The sequence below is a fragment of the Lissotriton helveticus genome, chromosome 5_1 (genome assembly GCF_964261635.1).
Source record: "Lissotriton helveticus chromosome 5_1, aLisHel1.1, whole genome shotgun sequence".
Lineage (NCBI taxonomy): Eukaryota > Metazoa > Chordata > Amphibia > Caudata > Salamandridae > Lissotriton > Lissotriton helveticus.
This window is the reverse complement of record NC_136065.1, coordinates 709833828-709856105: the sequence shown is the minus strand read 5'-3', so window position 1 is coordinate 709856105 and position 22278 is coordinate 709833828. Positions and strand designations below refer to the sequence as shown.

The following is a 22278-nucleotide window of genomic DNA, read 5'->3' as shown; positions in this document are numbered from 1 at the left end:
TTGCCAAAAAGGAAGAAGTATTAACAACGTTTATGAAAGTTTGACAGCTCTCTGCCATATATATTATATCAGCTCTGTGAAACAAGGTGGAGCTATCATATGAACAGCCCACCGCTGAATTATGTAGTCCTGTTGGAAACTGTTGATACATTTCCATTAATGGTGTTCCAGGGCAGCTAAAATACATAGCCAAGAAAAGTGAAGCAACTGCTGAACTTTATTGCTACTTGTCATTAAATGTAAAGCTGCCTTAATAAGAAATGCTGATATAGCCCATGAAAGTATAGTAATCTTGGCGGAAGAGTTGGTACAAGCTGAAGCATCATAGGTATGATAGCCTTAGGGAAAATGTCGGGTGCTGTGCCATTTCCGTCATTTAAGTCCTCTTGAGAACGTACATTAAATGTATGTCATATTCCTAAGATGTGTTAGTACTGTCTAAGAAAGACTTAGACACCCTCCTGAGAAGTAGAATAATAATTATATGGTGTACCCATGATTGGGTCCTGAACAGTATTGCCCCTAAGCATTGTCCTATGTTGCAGGCCTTTTATTTGATAATGATGTATGTTACATGTGAGACAGGCCTGAGTGCATTTATACATGACTGGATTTACTCTTAAGCATTCATAACGTTTCTCCACAAAAGAATCCATGAAAAACAGGTCACATCATGAGATTTCAAAAGTACCTACGGTTTGTTGATTTTCCTTGAGAGAACCAAGTAAATAGCCAAAATATAGCATCAATCTAGGTTTGTTTTGAGAAATGGGGAAAAAGTGCTGTGCAGGAAAGTGTATTTTTTTCAGAAAATTGCATTAACAAAATGTTTGCTTTGCTACATCATCATCGTCATATCTTTCAGGAACTATTAGAGTTGTAAATCAAAATGACTTCTACCACAGATGTCAGAACCCCATTCGGTGTGCCATGGGGCAAGTATGATATTTTGATACCAGTCATGGGGGCAGAGGTCTTTTTCTCCTGATGTCCTGGAACCCGGCCTACTATGGGTTCTGAGCAACTGGGCCAAGTAGCTCTTCAGCACTTGACTCTCAGTGGTAGCATGGGTCGAGCAGGCCAAGGTTTCTCAGAGGTTGAAGGTAGATATTGTTGTATTCCTGTTCTGCTCTGGTGCTGGAAGCAACCGTGGCTTCCTCTTCCAGGATCCAGATTGTGGATTTCTGAGAACCTGGAGCTTGTAGGCAGTTGCTGTGGTGGCAGATCGACCAGGGATCGATGTAGCCCACTAAATAAACTTGTTTCAAAATAAATCTCTGTATCCTTGAATCCCAAGAGTGGTGACAAGGATGGGATATGGAAAAAGGAGGAGGTTTGGAGTGAACAGCTCTTTGGGTGAGAATGTGGTGTTCACCGACCCCGCACCCACAGCATAAATGAACTAAAAGAAGTATGTCTGTGCTGTTACCAATAAACTCTGCACTCCGCAACAGAGCAGAGTTTTTATTTAGCTAGCACGCTCACAATGTGGTTTTGCGTGTGCAGGAGCGACTTGCCGGGTGCTCGCTTCTGCCCACAAGATTTTCTAGCCATTCGCGAGTGCCATGAGATTTTCAAGCCACCCGCGAGCTCCAGCGAGATTTTGCAAATGCTTAGATGGCTTTAGGCCGCGCCAGCGCCATCCGGCACTTGATTTGTAACATATGCAATCGTGAGTGTGCACGAACAACCATAACTGCAACCTGGGGAAGGTTCTCTTTTCGAGAAGAATCTAATTCTTCCCAAAATGACAATTTGGAGTAAAATACCTTCTCAAATGGACCGCTTGCCTTGTTTTTGTGTGCGAGGAGTCCTTTTTTTCAACTTGTTTTCCATCAAGAAGTAAGTGCCCCAGAGTCTCCAACTTCTGCCCAGCAGGCTAATCCCAGTGCTTTGTCCATCTTCAGGTCACTTTTCATAGGTATTTAGAGCTAGAAGGATCACTCTGTGTCTGCTGCATATTTACCATTGGATTTAAGGACCTTATATTTGAGATTTAACAAGTAACTAAAAAAACTGTTTCATAAGGGTTTTGTTTGTTTAATAGAGGGCATGCACCAGGATGTATTTTGATTTTTAATCAAATTTTAGAATGTATTGTGGTGGGGGTGGCCTGCAGTTTCAGTAAGGGCCTAGTAATTATTTTATTGTAATTTTTGATCTTTTGTAAAGGAAAAATATTGCAAAAAGTTAGTGCATTTAATCCATGTTTAAAAAAAAAAAAATTGCAATGTTTTTTTGATTCACTATGTGGCCTAGTCAACAATGAGCCTTCCAGCCAGTAGACCCAGTACTATTCATAGGTGCAAGAAACAAATGTTTCTGTGATGTCTGTTGAATTGAAACATTATTCAGGCCATGGATGGCATTGGATTATAATCCACAATGTGTTTTGTTTTTGTGTTTTTTCATGGTTTTTCCCCCTGTAAACATGGTATAGGTGGGGTAATGCCTTTGGAGGATGTGTGTTGTTGTAAAAACGTTTGGCCCTGTTAATTTTCATTTTGTTGAATTAATGCTGTGTTCTCTGTGTTACCATGCCTCCTTTGTCTGGCCAGTGTTTGAGTGTTCTTGCAAAAGGCCACCATTTGTCTTTGTTCCCCACGCAATGTGGCCGAGGGGCATTTTGTATAGCCAGTGTCCATAGGCCTGCATGTGTTCTTTGTTTTCCAGGTCTCCTGCTTGTTGTTTTGACCTTGTGGCTGGTGGCCATTTTGTGTAGCCATCAAATGTGGTTTTGCCGTAGGCCTGCACATGTTCTTTGTTGGGGCCCTGCCCTCTTGCTGGTTGTTGTTGTGACCTTGTGGCTGGTGGCCATTTTGTGTAGCCAGTCATTGTGCTTTTGCCATAACCCTGCATGTGTTCTTTGTTTTCCAGGGCTCTTTCGTTTTGTTATGCCCATGTGGCTGGTGGCCATTTTGTGTAGCCAGCCAGTGTGCTTTTGCCATAGGCATACATGTGTTCTTGGTTTGTGGCCATGCCTCCTTGCTTGCTGTTTGACCATGTGGTCAGTGGCCATTTTATGTAGGCAGTCAGTGTGCTTTTGCCAAATGCCTGTATGTGTTCTTTGTTTTCCCAGCCTCCTGCTTGTTGTTGTGACCATGTGGCTGGTGGCCATTTTGCTTAGGCAAACAATGTGCTTTTGCCATAAGCCTGAATGTGTTCTTTGTTTCTGGCCATGTCTCTTTGCTGTTTGCTGTTTTTTTGCATGACATTGTTCTTCTCTTGTAAAGGAAAAATGTTTTACAGCTTTAGTACATGCTTTTAAATGAATTTGCAATATTATTTTAATTCGCTATCACTATGTGGCCTAGTCTGCCAATGGGCCTTCCTGCAGTAGGCCACGTACTAGTCATAGGTGCATGAACCAACTGTTTCTGTGGTGTCTGTTGAATTGAAACATCATTTAGGCCATGGTTGGCATTGGATTAAAATACAACATTTGTTTTTTTGTGGTATTTCACTTTTTCCCCGCGAACAGTGTATCGGTGGGGTAATGCATTTGAAGGATGTGTGTTGTTGTAAAACATTTTAGCTCTTTCCATTTTAATTTTTGGCACTGATGAATGAATGCTGTGTTCTCCATGTTGCCATGCCTCTTTTGTTTGGCCAGTGTATAAGTGTGTTTGCTATAGGGCACCATTTGTCTTTGTTCCCCATGTCATGTGGCTAGGGTCCAATTTGTATAGTCAGTGTCCATTGGCCTGCATGTGGTCTTTGTTTTCCAGGCCTCCTACTTGTTGTTGTGACCATGTGGCTGGTGGTCATTTTGTGTAAAGAAGAAATGGGGGGAGAGGGAGGATAAACAAACTAGGTCAGCCTCCAGTCTATATGAAAAAGTCAGGAACCCACTGTGATGGGTTCAGAGACCTAGTTTGTATGTATGGTCACTGCGTAATTCCGTCAGTGTCTGCCCTAAGGAGAAAGAAAAATTTCTTTCTAGAGTCCCCTCACTCACCGGACTTCCCCACGGTGACATGCTTCATCATTGGGGCCATCCCAGTTCTCTACGAAAAGGGGCGTGCTGCGACTAGCGAACTACGCAGGAGCACTACATTTGTGAAAGGCTATGTGTGGTGTAAAGTGTTGTGGTGGTGGAGTGGTTGTGTGATTAAAAATACCGTGCTAGTGGGCCTCAACAATTTATTCTGCTCCTAGTTTGGTATGATAAAATGGGGTGACACTGTTATCTAACCTTAAATTGGGCTAGATCAGTGTTCTGTGGTCGACATGTTTCAAGCTCCCCAAGCTTTTCATCAGGACCATACAGGGTCCAGCCCTGTATATACCACTCCTATATTTAAATAAATAGGATTGATTCTGATATTATTCTTTTGCGCTATTACTTATTAGACATGCGTGTTTATACATACGATTTGTATCTTACTGGTGTATATGTATTGGTGCTAAATTGCACTTCATGGTCTCAGGCGAGGGCGGGATCACCTCGTGGAAACATTGTTCCTATCGGCGAAACCACTCGGTATTACCTGCTCGATCCTCACCCGACCGCATAATCAATCCTATTTATTTAAATATAGGAGTGGTATATACAGGGCTGGACCCTGTATGGTCCTGATGAAAAGCTTGGGGAGCTTGAAACATGTCGACCACAGACCACTGATCTAGCCCAATTTAAGGTTAGCTAACAGTGTCACCCCATTTTATCATACCAAACTAGGAGCAGAATAAATTGTTGAGGCCCACTAGCACGGTATTTTTAATCACACAACCACTCCACCACCACAACACTTTACACCACACATAGCCTTTCACAAATATAGTGCTCCTGCGTAGTTCGCTAGTCGCAGCACGCCCCTTTTCGTAGAGAACTGGGATGGCCCCAATGATGAAGCATGTCACCGTGGGGAAACCCCGGTGAGTGAGGGGACTCTAGAAAGACATTTTTCTTTCTCCTTATGGCAGACACTGACGGAATTACGCAGTGACCATACATACAAACTAGGTCTCTGAACCCATCACAGTGGTGGGTTCCTGACTTTTTGGTCATTTTGTGTAGCCAGACAGTGTGCTGTTGCCATAGGCCTGCATGTGTTCTTTGTTTGTGGTCATGACTTCTTGCTGGTTGTTGTGACCATGTGGCTGGTGGCCATCTTGTGTAGCCAGCTAGTGTGCTATGCTGTAGGCCGGCATAATTTCTTTGTTTTCCAGGCCTCTTTCTTTTTGTTGTGACCATATGGCTGGTGGCCATTATGTGTACTCAATCAATAAGGAGCGGTAGAGGGAAGGAAACAAACAGGTTGCCCTCCTCTCAACGTACAATATAAATACATAGACCTGTTCATCCAAGGCTCCTCATCTTGAGGATAGTTGTATAAGTGGAGGTGGGGATTCCTTCACTCTTTTTCCCTAACACTCCTCACTTACACCAGAGGTAGTGTCCTCCCACTTTACTGTCTGAATTTTCTTAAAAAAGAACTTTTGCATATGACAGTCATTACCCACTTACACCCCATAAATATAGGGATGTACCCTTGATAGTGTATCAAATAAAGGTTACATCAATCTATGTGTTACCCTTATGAAAAAATGTGTGAAAGGACAAGATGGCACCTCACGTGCGCACCACCAGTTCAGCTTGCTGATTGGTACTCACCAGCTATGCTCACTTATCTCATCACTGGTAGCCATCTTGCCTTAAATAATAAAGATGCGTCCCAAAAATGAGTGCCAAAAATATAATAACACTGTGATGTGTTTATTATGACTCCCATATGAAAAAGACACTGTGAAAATAAAATTGAAATAGGTGGCACAATTACCAACTTTATTCTTTACTTGTGCACCTTTTCAAAATGTAAAACCGGCTGCATTTATGCAGACCACTTCGTACTCAGCCGACATGTTTCATTGCCAACACTACCTAAAGGCAATTTTGTAAGGGCAGGGTCATCAATCACCAATCTTGGACACTGGTGTTGTTCTGTAAAATGACTGTCAAATGCAATTTATAGGTAATGCTGAATTTGGTAACCAGTGTTGGGGGCGGTGAAGCTAAGATATTGGGACAGGCACCCCCATGACTGTAAAAAGAAAAGGCATTTGTGTGAATAACTCCAGTATTTCCATTGTTTTTAGACTCTGTACTACAGTAAAGTACACGCCCATGAGAGGGACTCACGGTTGGAGTCATCATCTATGTGACGGAGTGGAGAGCTGGTACGAGTGACTTGGGCTCCCACATGGTAACGATATTGTGTGTACTGAGTAATAATGTGTGCTTAATTCTGGAGAGTGAGAAACTTGTTTTAGTAACCAGGCTACATTTCTTTTTGCATTTGACAGTCATTTTACAGAACAACACCAGTGTCCAAGATTGGTGATTGATGACCCTGAGCTGAACATTGCCATATGCTTCATTTGCAGAGCACATGTTAGTCGGCTACAGCTTGGTACAAACTATGGCACGGGAGGCCAAACAACCCGTTAGAAAACACTGCACAATCCAGTGGAAGGAGCAACTTAGCTGCCAAAAACCTGCAAGTGGAGTTGGTGAAGGGGGTGAAAGGCTAAGCCTGAATCCGATCCGATCACGGTGGAAGGTGAAGACATTTTCATTACGCAAATCTGCCCTGGCCTCTACAGTGCAGTAGTATCGCCCTCATCAGCAACATGGCAGTGGCACAAGACTCAGGCACAGACGCCAAGGCAAGAGCATACAGTGACTGCCCCGCTGAGATGCACATTGAACCTACCAACGTCAGCTCGCAAAATATCAACAGAAGAGAAAAAATCCCAGGCACATTTCCTGGTATGTTCAGGTAGGAGGGGCAGTACGAATGCAACCACCCAACGTCACGTTTGTACGAAGTGAAGCACGCTAAAATGTTAGCGCTGGACCCTTTTTCTTTTGTGGACGGTGTGGATCATCTAGAATTTGTGGCAGCTCTGGCCCCGAAATGGAAGGTTCCCAGCCGGTCCTATATTTCCAGAGTTGGTGTTCCAGCGCTACATCATGATGTTCTGGAATTGGTTTGACAAGCTGTGCAGCAGAGTGATGTTCACACTATCCACTTGATGACAGACATGTGGATCAGTTGCCAAGCCTCTGATTACATGTGCATCACTGCACATTGGATCTCTTTTGTAGGGGTTCGAGAAATTATATCTGCAGGTGTTAAAACTGCTGAGATTTTTAATGGTGCTCGGAAGCATGCAACAATAGCCATGTACGTCATAGAGAAATCCCATACCGCAATGTAACTTACCACTTCCCGCCGCTGCTGCCCCTGGCACTCCCCCCTTAGTGACCGCTGCCGCATCCCGCCGCAGTCGCTCTTAGAGCCGTCCCTGGCGAATGTCTGACAAAATATAGAAAGCCACAATATCGAGGTACAAAAATATCGGAGCATTAATATCGATGTCAACAATATAGACATCCTATCTACAACAAGGTAAGTACAAAAATATCCCCCAAAAAATATTGATGTCAAAAATATTGTTTAAAAAAAAATATTGTTTTTTAAATTAAAAAAATATGTAAAATAAATTAAATAATACTTAAAAATATAATAAACATAGTTAAAAATATTTTTAATATTGAATATTAATAAGTAATATACATAATTTAATAACAAATTAATTAAACATATACATATAATATATAATATATATACTTACTTAGGGGCCGATTCCGATTCGGTAAAATCCCCTACGAATAGCTGTACAGAGCATATTTCCGGTACGAATCGTACACCTTCAACATCCCCGTACGTACGATGAAGTACAATCTGAACCCAAAGCAGATCTCCGTATGAATTGTACCAAACACCGTACGACAAAAAAATATGTGCGCATTGTATCTGGAAGACGCATTACGCGACGTCCGTACGTAATCAAGCAGCAGTTTCCGGCCCAGCAAGTACGATTCGTCTCTGTGACACTCCGTATGACCTTTTTCTACGGGAGCTCAAAACATCCGTAAAAGCAGAGTCCAACCCGAACCGCACCCGCGGTACGCGACATACACACCATGAACCCCATCATCCGTGACATACCAGTCCTGTACGCCTACGACCTGGTGCACAGAAAATGACGACGGCGCATACGGTGAGAACAACATACCGCAACAACGGAAGTGTACTTGTACGGTGCGTCTTACACGCTCGCGTATAGCAACATTGCAATAGTAATATGAGCCGCACACACACGCCATGAATGTTGGGGTACGGTGCGTTTCACGCGCTCCCGTATGGCACCATTGCAATAGTGATACGCTGCGCACATGCCATGAATGTTGGGGTACGTTGCGTTTCATGCGATGCACACACACACCATGAATGTTAGGGTATGGTGTGTTTCACACGCTCGCGTATGGCACCCTTGCAATAGTAATACAATGCACACACACGCCATGAATGTTGGGGTATGGTGCGTGTCACACGCTTGTGTACAGCACCCTCTCAATACTTATATGAGGCACACACATGCCATCACCCCATGTGGCCAACAGTATGGGGGTGGGTGGATATGACTCCCAGCAGAGGCCAACAATATGGGGGTGGGTGCAGAGGACTCCCAGCAGTGGCCAGATTTATGAGGGGTGGGTGCAGAGGACTCCCAGCAGTGGCCAGATATATGAGGGGTGTGTGGATATGACTCCCAGCAGTGGCCAGACATGAGGGGTGGGTGGATATGACTCCCAGCAGTGGCCAACAGTATGGGGTGGGTGCAGAGGACTCTCAGCAGTGGCCAACAGTATGAGGGTGGGCACAGAGGACTTCCAGCAGTGGCCAGACATATGAAGGGTTGGTGGATATGACTCCAAGCAGAGGCCAACAGTATGAGGGTGGGTGGATATGACTCCCAGCAGTGGCCAGACATATGAGGGGTGGGTGGATATAACTCCCAGCAGTGGCCAGACATATGAGGGGTGGGTGGATATGACTCCCAGCAGAGGCCAACAGTATGGGGGTGGGTGTAGAGGACTCCCAGCAGTGGCCAGATATATGAGGTGTGGGTGCACAGGACTCCCAGCAGAGGCCAGACATATGAGGGGTGGATGGATATGACTCCCAGCAGTGGCCAAAAGTATGGGGGTGGGTGCAGAGGACTCCCAGCAGTGGCCAACAGTATGGGGGTGGGTGGATATGACTCCCAGCAGTGGCCAGACATATGAAGGGTGGGTGCACAGGACTCCCAGCAGTGGCCAGACATATGAGGGGTGGGTGGATATGACTCCCAGCAGTGGCCAGACATATGAGGGGTGGGTGGATATGACTGCCAGCAGTGGCAAGACATATGAGGGGTGGGTGGATATGACTCCCAGCAGTGGCCAACAGTATGGGGGTAGGTGCACAGGACTCCCAGCAGTAGCCAACAGTATGGGGGTGGGTGCAGAAGACTCCCATCAGTGGCCAACAGTATGGGTGTGGGTTCAGAGGACTCCCAGCAGAGGCCAGATATATGAGGGGTGGGTGCAGAGGACTCCCAGCAGAGGCCAACAGAATGGGGGTGGGTGCAGAGGACTCCCAGCAGTGGCCAGACATATGAGGGGTGGGTGGATACGACTCCCAGCAGTGGCCAACAGTATGGGGGTGGGTGCAGAGGACTCCCAACAGTGGCCAACAGTATGGGGGTGGGTGCAGATGACTCCCAGCAGTGGCCAGATATATGAGGGGTGGGTGCACAGGACTCCCAGCAGAGGCCAGACATATGAGGGGTGGATGGATATGACTCCCAGCAGTGGCCAAAAGTATGGGGGTGGGTGCAGAGGACTCCCAGCAGTGGCCAACAGTATGGGGGTGGGTGGATATGACTCCCAGCAGTGGCCAGACATATGAAGGGTGGGTGCACAGGACTCCCAGCAGTGGCCAGACATATGAGGGGTGGGTGGATATGACTCCCAGCAGTGGCCAGACATATGAGGGGCGGGTGGATATGACTACCAGCAGTGGCAAGACATATGAGAGGTGGGTGGATATGACTCCCAGCAGTGGCCAACAGTATGGGGGTAGGTGCACAGGACTCCCAGCAGTGGCCAAAATTATGGGGGTGGGTGCAGAAGACTCCCAGCAGTGGCCAACAGTATGGGGGTGGGTTCAGAGGACTCCCAGCAGAGGCCAGACATATGAGGGGTGGGTGCAGAGGACTCCCAGCAGAGGCCAACAGAATGGGGGTGGGTGCAGAGGACTCCCAGCAGTGGCCAGACATATGAGGGGTGGGTGGATACGACTCCCAGCAGTGGCCAACAGTATGGGGGTGGGTGCAGAGGACTCCCAACAGTGGCCAACAGTATGGGGGTGGGTGCAGAGGACTCCCAGCAGTGGCCAGACATATGAGGGGTGGGTGGATATGACTCCCAGCAGAGGCCAACAGTATGGGGGTGGGTGCAGAGGACTCCCAGCTGTGGCCAGACATATGAGGGGTGGGTGGATATGACTCCCAGCAGTGGCCAACAGTATGGGGGGTGGCTGCAGAGGACCCCCAGCAGTGGCCAACAGTATGGGGGTGGGTGCAGAGGACTCCCAGCAGTGGCCAGACATATGAGGGGGTGGGTGGATATGACTCCCAGCAGTGGCCAACAGTATGGGGGTGGGTGCAGAGGACTCCCAGCAGTGGCCAACAGTATGGGGGTAGGTTCAGAGGACTCCGAGCAGATGCCAGACATATGAGGGGTGGGTGCAGAGGACTACCAGCAGAAGCCAACAGTGTGGTGGTGGCTGCAGAGGACTCCCAGCAGTGGCCAGACATATGAGGGGTGGGTGGATATGACTCCCAGCAGTGGCCAACAGTATGGGGGTGGGTGCAGAGGACTCCCAGCAGAGGCCAACAGTATGGGGGTGGGTGCAGAGGACTCCCAGCAGTGGCAAGACATATGAGGGGTGGGTGTATATGACTCCCAGCAAAGGACAACAGTATGGGGGTGGGTGCAGAGGACTCCCAGCTGTGGCCAGACATATGAGGGGTGGGTGGATATGACTCCCAGCAGTGGCCAACAGTATGGGGGTGGGTGCAGAGGATTCCCAGCAGTCGCCAACAGTATGTGGGTGGGTGCAAAGGACTCCCAGCAGTGGCCAGACATATGAGGGGTGGGTGGATGTGACTCCCAGCAGTGGCCAACAGTAAGGGGGTGGGTGCAGAGGACTCCCAGCAGTGGCCAACAGTATGGGGGTGGGTGCACAGGACTCCCAGCAGTGGCCAACAGTATGGGGTGGGTGCAGAGGACTCCCAGCAGAGGCCATTCATATGAGGGGTGGGTACAGAGGACTCCCAGCAGTGGCCAGACATAAGAGGGGTGGGTGGATATGACTCCCAGCGGTGGCCAACAGTATGGGGGTGGGTGCACAGGACTCCCAGCAGTGGCCAACAGTATGGGGTGGGTGCAGAGGACTCCCAGCAGTGGCCAACAGTATGGGGGTGGGTGCACAGGACTCCCAGCAGTGGCCAGACATATGAGGGGTGGGCGGATATGACTCCCAGCAGTGGCCAGACATATGAGGGGTGGGTGGATATGACTCCCAGCAGTGCCCAACAGTATGGTGGTGGGTGCAGAGGACTCCCAGCAGTGGCCAACAGTATGGGGGTGGGTGCAGAGGACTCCCAGCAGTGGCCAGACTTATGAGGAATGGGTGGCTATGACTCCCAGCAGAGGCCAACAGTATGGAGGTGGGTGGATATGACTCCCAACAGTGGTCAGGCATATGAGGGGTGGGTGGAAATGACTTGCAGCAGTGGCCAGACATATGAGGGGTGGGTGGCTATGATTCCCAGCAGAGGCCAACAGTATGGGGGTGGGTGCAGAGGACTCAGAGCAGTGGCCAGACATATGAGGGGTGGGTGCACAGGACTCCCAGCAGAGGCCAGAAATATGAGGGGTGGGTGGATATTACTCCCAGCAGTGGCCAACAGTATGGGGGTGGGTAGGCAGGACTCCCGGCAGTGGCCAACAGTATGAAGGTGGGTGCATATGACTTCCAGCAGTGGCCATACATATGAGGGGTGGGTGCAGAGGACTTCCAGCAGTGGCCAACAGTATGGGGGTGGGTGCAGAGGACTCCCAGCAGTGGCCAGCAGTATGGTGGTGGGTGCAGAGGACTCCCAGCAGAGGCCAGACATATGATGGGTGGGTGCAGAGGACTCCCAGCAGTGGCCAGACATATGAGGAGTGGGTGGATATGACTCCCAGCAGTGGCCAACAGTATGGGGGTGGGTGCAGAGGACTCCCAGCAGTGGCCAACAGTATGGGGGTGGGTGCACAGGACTCCCGGCAGTGGCCAACAGTATAGGGGTGGGTGCAGAGGACTCCCAGCAGTGGCCAACAGTATAGGGGTGGGTGCAGAGGACTCCCAGCAGTGGCCAGACATATGAGGGGTGGGTGCACAGGACTCTCAGCAATGCCCAGATATAGGGGGGTACATCATCATCAGGATACCACAACTGCATGGGGCTTATGTGCACATCCCTAACTTGTGACTATAATGATAGTGCCATAGCAACACATCACTTACAGCAGTGTCCCACTGCCTGGAGGATGGATTACTTTCACACAGTGTGTGGCACACCACATGTGGGTGTGATGTTAAATTCCACATGCATACCCACCTATGGAGGCTGCTGGAGAAATACACACCCCACCATCATGACATAATAGTGTATAGTGGTGTAACAGCCTACCAAACAAAGAGAGTGAAAGGGAACACACACTGTCACACACATCCCAGGACTGATATGAATGTCCAGGTGGTGGTCAGACCACCAAGATGTAGTCTATCATGGAAGGAATAGGATTGAAACCCCTTAGATACAATGCACAAAATTGTGAGTCATGTGCCCAAATACCCTGCATAACAATCCCCAACATAGGGGTAGGCTGTGATTACACACATTCATAGTGGTGAAAAGGATGAATGTGTCCATGAAGGCATTTATACATACTCAAAATACAAGTACAGTGATTTGCAAGCATGGCACAGACGAATGAACAGTAAACATCTGTGAGCAGGCATGGCCATTGTTGAAGGGAACCGTCACCAAAAAAGGAAATGTGCACACAGCCAGCACAACAATTGTGCAACTGTCTGCAGTGAAGATGTCAGGTGCCACAGAGGAAGGAACACTCCTTGGGACAATGTCTCTAGCCAAACTGAACAGACACAACCAATGATTAATTGCAGAGACATTGTGATGGCACACAGATACCATGGTCCACCTCATGACCATCAACAAAAAACATCTATCAGAACCCCAAAAGATTACCATGCCACCAACTCCAGGCCCCTCATCACCAACATCAAGTACCTGAAATGCAATAGTGTTGAACATAAAATAAAAGGCTTTATTCAGCAGGAAAAAATACGATTTGCAAAAGCGAGTCTGTGCTCAAATAAGGCCAATGGCCAGTCCACACAAATGTCCTTGTAGGGGGACGTTGGATAGGCCGTCTACCCCGAACTTGCCTGCCCATGGAGTAGCTAATGGGATGTTTACCCTTGGGAGGCATCATCGGGGGCACGACCAGGCACTGCAGGGACAGGAGTGGGAAGGGTAGATGTGGTGGGTGCACGTATCCTCCTCAGTGGTTTGGGCAGCGCCGAAGGTGGACTCATACTCTGCGCTGCACACTGCAGCCAGTTAGGCCAGCCAAACCCCTACACCCGAGGACACTATTGGAGTGGAGGGAGAGGGCTGTGAGGGTTGTGCACTGTGACTCTGGCTGCGTGTATGCGGTCTAAGCCCAGTCCCTTTGGGTGTGCCTGCAGCCCCCTGAGTGTGCGTGCCAGGAGGTGTGCACTTCGCCATATGTGGGGGTGTGCTGCCTGTTTCTGTTGGGGTACGTGATGGTGTCTTCCTGTGTGTGCATTGGACAGGTATGGGAGAGGGAAGTGTGGATGGGTCCGAAGGAGGGGGGGGACGGACTGCTGCAGGAGGGATATTGCTGCCGTCAATGATGAGTCCATGGACTGCATAATCCAATGTTGGTCAGACATCATTGCTGACATGCCCTCCATGAAAGACAACAACTGTGTCAGTATTTGAGTGTGGGCATGGAGGACACTCAGCATCGATGTCTGACCAACCTGTAACTGGCGGAGTAAGTCCACAGACTCTGCACTGAGGGCAGCAGGGGTGATAGGGGCAGGGGCTGCGATGCCAGGGCTGAAGGAGACATGGGGGCTGCACGGACAGAAGGGACGGGAACAACTGGGAGGGTGGAGATGGTGCTGGAGGGGGCGGGTACAGACTCTGTGCTGCTGCCCGGTGTTGCTGCAAATTCCCTGTCTTCCAGAGAGCCAGAATCGGATCCGTCGGTGTGGTAAGATGTTTCACCTTCCAACAGGTCCGCAGACTGACTCCCCTCACCCTCCGTGCCACTGGCTCCCTCTGACTCCTCCACGCTGGTGGCACTGTGGCTGGGTCCCTCCTCTTGGTCCGTGTAGCTTTCTCCTCCTGTTTCTGGTGATGATGCTGTGGGCAAGGAGATGAAACAGAAATGCATCAGTCACCTGTACACATCTGACACACAAGCACAAAATTAGTAGGTCACACTGCAAATCATGCCATCCATCATGAGTAACAGCCAGATAACTCTGCACATATTTGAGCCTTGTACTGCCCAGTTGGTATAGACACAATGCTACTTGGACACAATGATCCAAAGAACACACCAGGCCACAACTTGAATATGAAATACACAGAGAAGCTAGTGTTTGTTTACAGGAGAGCAGATCAATACAATGAAGTGATGCCACCTGAAGTTCACAAAGAAATAAACAGTAGTGGTGCCCCTCAGGGCAAACTAACCCACCTCACTCTCCAAGGTGACACCACACTCAGAGCCCAGTAAGTACATTGGGCAAAAAATAAATGTAAATAAATGTTGGTATCTTGGGACTCACCATACTTTACACAATCGACATGTGTTGAATGTGGTAATTCGCCATCTTGAGAAGAGAACACGTATGTGCCTGCATGAAAGATGTCTTGCAAGGAAATGCTTACTAAAAAACATTTACACATTCATTGAAAAAACTGGCACCCTTCAAGATAAAACACTGTTAGAAACAAATGGCGTTGCAGATTGTGCATATACATGGTCCAACGGAGGTCTTGATGTATTGATACTCATTAGTTTGTATAATTGACAACAAAGGAGTTTCAAGACCTCAAGACCCCTGTGGGGACATGTATATGGAGATCAAGGCACACCATTAATAGTTAACACTGGTCTCTTTGAAAAGGTGCCAGCTTCTTTCAAGAAAGGGGAAATGTTGTTTTGTGTGCACTACCTTGTGAGACATCTATCATGCAGGCACATAAGTGTCATTTATACAATTCGTCATATTAACACATTCTAAACATGAACAACTTTTACAAAGTGTTGTGAGTGCCAAGGTACAATCATTTATGTGACACAACTTGAAATATGTCAGTCCTCACATGGGCATCCATTCCCTGATGACACAGTTGCTTGCACATAAAACCTACTGGCTGTCATATGGAGTGGCACACATGTCCCAACTCTGGACAATGTTTAAGCTATTGGGCCAGCAATTGGATGAACAAAATCATTGCTGCATTGTGGACACACCGTTATCCCCAGGCAAAATGTCAACACAGAAGTGTGCCCACTAAGACAAAACAGCGGTGCATCTGAACTACATACATGTGGCAAAAATGTATGAGCCTGAATCATGTCTGGAACAAAATGACATAGGCTGACAAGCCCCAACTGAAATCACTGGCCACCATCACAGGGGCAGTGCATGGTAATTGTTCAGCCAATTCTCACCCAGAGGTCAGACCTGGCAAGGCTAAATCAGGCAGGCCCATGTACACCTCTCCTGCACAAAACCCCCATCCCTCAGTCAATGTGATTGATACAGCTCAAGAAGTGAGACCTCTGAATCGGGGTAACAAAAACTGTGCAGCAACAATTCCAAAAGTAACCCACGTTCACCTTGTGGGGCTGGAAATACATATTTGTGACAAACAACCATCAACAGATTGTTGTGAATAGGCACACAGGCACTGCCCAGTGTGAGTACGCACAAGCCAAATGTTGTATCCCTGTCCAGTGGACCCATGTAGCAGACACAGGAAAAATACAAACTATGCCAGGGACCAATGCTACAGAGGCTGACCCATGCTGAACCCACATAGAATGGGCACAGTGTTGGATCACACACAAGATTAGGAGGCCAGGGTGTCTCAGGGTACTGTAGTGGGCACACTGATCCGTGGGTCTGGAATGAGCTGACTATACCATGAGCAACCGTCATGGCACTATGCATATCTCCCTACATCATGTCTGAGGACACAACATAGGTCATGCATGCTGCAAGGGTGTACAGTTGAAACCTCACACTCCTATGTTGAGACTCATCATCAGTGCCAACAAATATGAAGCCCAAACACAGTGCACAGGTCATGGCACAGGCAAGGTCCCAACACATGTCACAGATCACCCTCCCACATGATGCGGAAATCAATGTGCAGTCTGATTTTCTTGCACCCTAGATGAACATGTGCAAATGTGATTGCACACAGACCAGGGGACACATGTTAAGGAGGGGAAGGGATGAAATGAGCACCAGGTGACTTTGGGGAACCGAAAAGACACTGCACATATAGCCTGTCTGACCAGACACCCCAACTGTGGGAGTGTAGCCAGGCTTCAGAGCACTTCAAAAAGTAGGTGACACACAACACAACAAATATCCATGTACCTACCCCCTCCTTGCTGCTGTCTCTCCTGCAACTGCCCATTGAGGTCTGGGAACACCACCGCCAGGACACGGAGCATGTGGGGGGTCAGGTGACGGTGTCCACCATGGAGGTGACAGCTTCAACTTGACCCGGGCGATATGCCGGGTCCAGCACCGGTTGTCCTGCCACCTCTTTTGCACGTTTCGTAGGTGCCGGTGAGTGCCCCCTGCAGACCTGACGGCCCTGACGATGTTCAGCCAGATTTTCCCCTTCTCAGATGGTGTTACCTGTCAGGAAGACACAGTGAGACAACATCGATACACCTGCTCCATGTCCCAGAGACACACACTTGCACATCTTTGATAATGTGAACAAGGCATAGGATGCTGACAGGGCTTGCATCATTGTCCATGTGAATTTGGCCTGTGTGCAAGCCCCAATGCACTACATGGCATTGAAGGCCAACAGATGGCGTAAGGGGTGCAACACACTCACTGATCATGGCACACACTGGGCAGCACATGCAACTGCAGGGTGTGTGACAGCACTTGCCAAGCAGTCACATATCCCACTCCACTGAAGAACCCTCAGCAGACCACACAAACACACCCTGGCACAGATCGCTTGCCTGTCACTGACAACAGCGGATACAACCCTCACTTTGCACATGTCCCACTTGCCTGTGGGGTGTCACAGGTGTCATGCTAGCTTTGCAAGTCAGGCACACAGCACCGCTTACTTGTCACATCAGATGGGGAGAGCAGCTGCATACGCCATGCAGCAGTGTTGCAACACATTACATACACACTCAACCACATGACAAGGCACATTCACACACACCAATGTCCCTGAGGTTGTACACATCATTTGGACAATCTCACCACAGGTCCACGCAACTCATGAACATCTGTGAGTACAGTCAACTGTCACACTGGGGGGACCACTGTCCCACCTCAGGACATTTGGAAATAAAGACACCAAGGTCTGGCACGGCTGAATGTGTCATTCACTATGCAGTGAATGTCACAGTAAGCACAATGCAAGTGAGGAGTGAACACACACGAAATGAGTCATGCCCTGCATGAGAGACATCACCATGTACACCCCCTGGGACTCACTCCAAACCACATTGCATGTCTGTCCCACCTGGACACAATGCCTGTTGTGACACTCACAGAACAGATGCACAGTCTAAGGTAGTGGAGTCAGCACTCACCTGCTCCTCTGGTCTCCCATACAGCTTGCTGTACTTTGGTAGGAGGCTGTCCAGCAGGGCCTGGTCCTCCTCTTCTGTGAAGGCTGGGGCCCTTTCCACAGTATGTGCCACTGTAGCTAGAGGATGCAGAGACAGCAGCAGTGTGGTCCACTCCAATGTTGTGCAGACAAATGCCCTCTCAGGGGTTCTTGCTGCCTTAAATCAGTGCTGCTGAGGGGCATTCAGTTCGAGGAGTACATAGTGATAGGTCAGATTCGTTCGCATCGTACGTTTCCTCCAATCCCTTTAAACATACGGCTCTGACAGCATTTGCATCGTTCAAAATTTGAGCTTCAGTTCAACAATCATTTTGCAACATTGTATTTTTTGGGCCAACTGACTTTTGCAGGTCACCTGTTGGACACATAGCTACTCCAAAATCAGTATCCATGACACCCAGGATGCATTCAGGGCCTACTACTAGTCCCCTTATTAATTTTGAAATCCACACACGTGTACGGTGCGTTTCACGGGCTCGCGTATCGCACCATTACATTAGTGATACGATGCGCACACACGCACGGAAAGTAGGAGTACGGTGCTTTTCACACGGTGTGTTTCACACGCTGATGTGAATGCAGAGGCACGGTGTGTTTCACACGGTGCGTTTCACACGCTGATGTGAATGCAGGGATACGGTGCGTTTCACACGGTGCGTTTCACACGCTGATGTGAATGCAGGGGTACGGTGCGTTTACCACGCTGATGTGAATGCATGAGTACGGTGCGTTTCACAATCTGATGTGAATGCAAGGGTATGTGCATTTCACACGGTGCGTTTCACACGCTGATGTGAATGCAGGGGTACGGTGCGTTTCACATGCTGATGTGAATGCAGGAGTACGGTGCGTTTCACACGCTGATCTGAATGCAGGGGTACGGTGCATTTCACACGGTGTGTTTCACATGCTGATGTGAATGCAAGGGTACGATGTGTTTCACATGGTGCGTTTCACGCGATGATGTGAATGCAGGGGTACGGTGCGTTTCACACACTGATATGAATGCAGGGGTACGGTGCGTTTCACATGGTGCATTTCACACGCTGATGTGAATGCAGGGGTACGGTGCGTATCATACGGTGCATTTCACACGCTGATGTGAATGCAGGGGTACGGTACATTTCACCCGCTGATGTGAATGCAGGGGTAAGGTGCGTTTCACATGCTGATGTGAATGCAGGGGTACGGTGCGTTTCACACGCTAATGTGAATGCAGGGGTACGGTGCGGTTCACACGCTGATGTGAATTCAGGGGTACGGTGCATTTCACGCGCTGATGTGAATGCAGGGGTATGGTGCGTTTCACAGGCTGATGTGAATGCAGGGGTATGATGCGTTTCACACGCTGATGTGAATGCAGGGGTATGGTGCGTTTCACACAGTGCGTTTCACACGCTGATGTGAATGCAGGGGTACGGAGCGGTTCACACGCTGATGTGAATGCAGGGGTACGGTGCGTTTCACACACTGATGTGAATGCAGGGGTAGGGTGCGGTTCAACACTCACGTATGTCACCATTACAATAGTGATACTAGGCGCACACACTGCAGGGATGTAGGGGTACGGTTCGCACAAGGATGTCTATCAAGTACTTGTCATTGCATACTTTCATGTGCAGGCCCTAGGTGTGGCTGCCAGTGATATATATAGCACAGGGCATCTCATCTTGTTGCACAATCGATGTGTGATGACCTGTGGACACATGTCATATGTGATGGGGCACTATGTGGCACATATCACCTTGACACTTGTCCCATGTGTATCATTAGGCAGATTTTGTCATGCACAGCAACACTGGGATGGCACAGTCATCACTACCGGCACCTGTCTCCTGATGCCAGGGACTAGGGCACTTTGTCAACTGACATTTCACGCTCAGCATGACCCTATGTGACTATGTCAGGTGTGTGTCATGTGTAAGAATGGGGCTTGCTGTTTGTGTTCCGTAAACTGCATCTGCTGTTGGTGCATCTAACATGGGTCTGCGTTGCGATGGGAATGGTTTCACATCTAAGCACACCATGCCACATGTGCATTCCCACGGCTGTTGGGTCTGATGGCATCAGACATCATATTTCCCCAGGCATACATGTCTGCGTCGTGACAATAGCTGTGTTGTTTTGTTGTCACTTGTACACCTTAATCGCAATGTGTTTGAAATGTACATTTGACATTCCATGTGACCTGTGCGTGTGCCTTGCAGTCAGCTGTCTGGATGGGATGACAACCTTCCACTGCAGGTATTGTGATGTGTGTCACTCCATTGATATCTCGGGCTGTTCACTCAGACTGGCCCAGCAGCTCATTTCAGGGCATTTCATGTTTATTTGTCAATCAACAGGTGTATATGGCTTTTCGTAGGAGTGCCAGCAAGCTGGCATAAGTGTCCTGGATGTATTGCACACGCCAGACTCCTTAGTGACCTGATGTGTAGTAGCAGTGTACATTGCCATTGATGTTGGCTGACTGTTAATCTCCATTATTCCCAAATATGTCCTGCAGGGCACTGCCTCTACCAAGGCCATTCCTGACTTGGCTACCATGAGGGAACGTGCCTGCATCCGACGTTACAGATTCACTCAACAGTTAATTCAGGAGTTCACGAACAAGCTGACACCACATCTCCAACCGCAACACAGGTATCCTACTGCGCTGATCCCCAAGATAAAGGTGATGGCAGACCTCCATTTTTTTGCAACAGGTACGTTTCAATTAACCATAGCTGATGTAGGTGGAATGTCACAGAGGATGTTCAGCCGTGTCCTGCGTGATGTTTTGGCAGCCATGTTGGAGCACATTGATGAATACATCAAATGTCCAACTCCTGAAGATTTGGGAGATGTCCAGGGTGATTTATATGCCCTGGGAGGGATGCCACATGTCATTGGGTCCATTGATGGGACACATGTGGCTTTGGTGCCACCACAGGCACAGGAGCAGGCTTACTGCAACCGTAAACATTATCTTTCAATAAATGCCCTGATGGTGTGTCTTGCTAACATGCTGATTTCCCACATTTGTGCACGTTTTCCAGGATCGGCACACGATGCATTCATCATGAGGCGTAGCAGGGTGCCACAAATGATGCTGCAGCTGCGCAACGAGCGGGCATGTCTTGTTGGTGGGTAAACTCTGTTTGTCCTGTGTGTTTCAGTATCTTTTGCTCTGACGGCATCTCCTGACCCACTTATTTACATGATGTATCTATGTAGGGGACTCGGGATACCCCAACATGCCATGGCTAATGACACCTCACCGCAACCCAAGAACAGCTGCAGATCAGCGGTACAATAATGCACACAGGCAGACCAGGCGAGTGATTGAGAGGATGTTTGGCCTCCTGAAGAGCCGATTCCGGTGCCTCGATAAGACCGGTGGATCCCTCCCATATGCAACGGACAAGGTCTGTAAGATCTTCATCGTGTGCTGCATGCTGCACAACATGGCATTTGAGAAGGCAGTGCCACTCATCCTGGATCCTGAGGAGCAGGAACATCAACCCGTTGAGGATCAAGGGCTTGGTCACGATGCAAGTGATGAGGAGGAGGAGGATGATATCCGGAGTCAGCTCATACGCAACTTCTTCTCATAATTGTGAGTCACTGGGAATGAGTGAGCAAGCTTGTAGCATTGAGTGGCATGTGTTGCAATGTGTGTGTCCAGCTGACTGTATGCAAAGTAACTTTTATGTGTGTTCTGATGTGTCACGCCAGTGCTGATGTCATGCCACACAGTAATGCGCAATGACTTTGAAATTTGCATGTTTCCTACATTGTTCCTGTTTCGTAACTGCCCATGTCTTTTGCAGAGATTTTTACCGGTGAACTCTTGTGTGTCTGTCATTCCCAGGTTGCTGTGCCTGTTGTCTGTTCATGTTATCTTAGTCCTCCTGCTATTCCTCATGATGATTGCAACGTGGGCTGAATCAGCGTTCCATGCACGGACATGTGTAAATGTCAGTTCGGGTAAGATATCCAAACAGGCTGTTTGGTGTTGGCATGGTTTGGGAATGTGTGGGAACTGTTTCTGTGCATGTTGTAGTACCATGCACACATGTCTCATCACCATGGATCAACTTACATGTTGCACCACTCCCATGACATGACATTCACCCTTCTTGACAGTCATCTGTAGTGGAGTGTGGACTCTGGTGAAGGCATCAATGTGTGTAAACCTTGCCCCTGGCACATTGCGGATACCACGGGTTGAGATTGTGTGGGACATCACAACAACAGGCTCTATGGGGAATTGCAGCCTCGCTGTGTGCAGCAGGATGTGTTTGGCTCATCCACTTAATCTTGTGTGCCAGTACATTTTGATTTCCAACAACCATGTTGTGAAGCTGTGGGCCA

The 22278-nt window shown here is 48.6% G+C and overlaps 1 protein-coding gene across 1 annotated transcript in view; it reads left to right on the top strand.

Moving 5' to 3' along the window:
- LOC144753355 (uncharacterized) overlaps positions 1-22278 on the top strand; it is a 219737-nt gene that overhangs the window by 92087 nt on the left and 105372 nt on the right. The window lies entirely within an intron of this gene.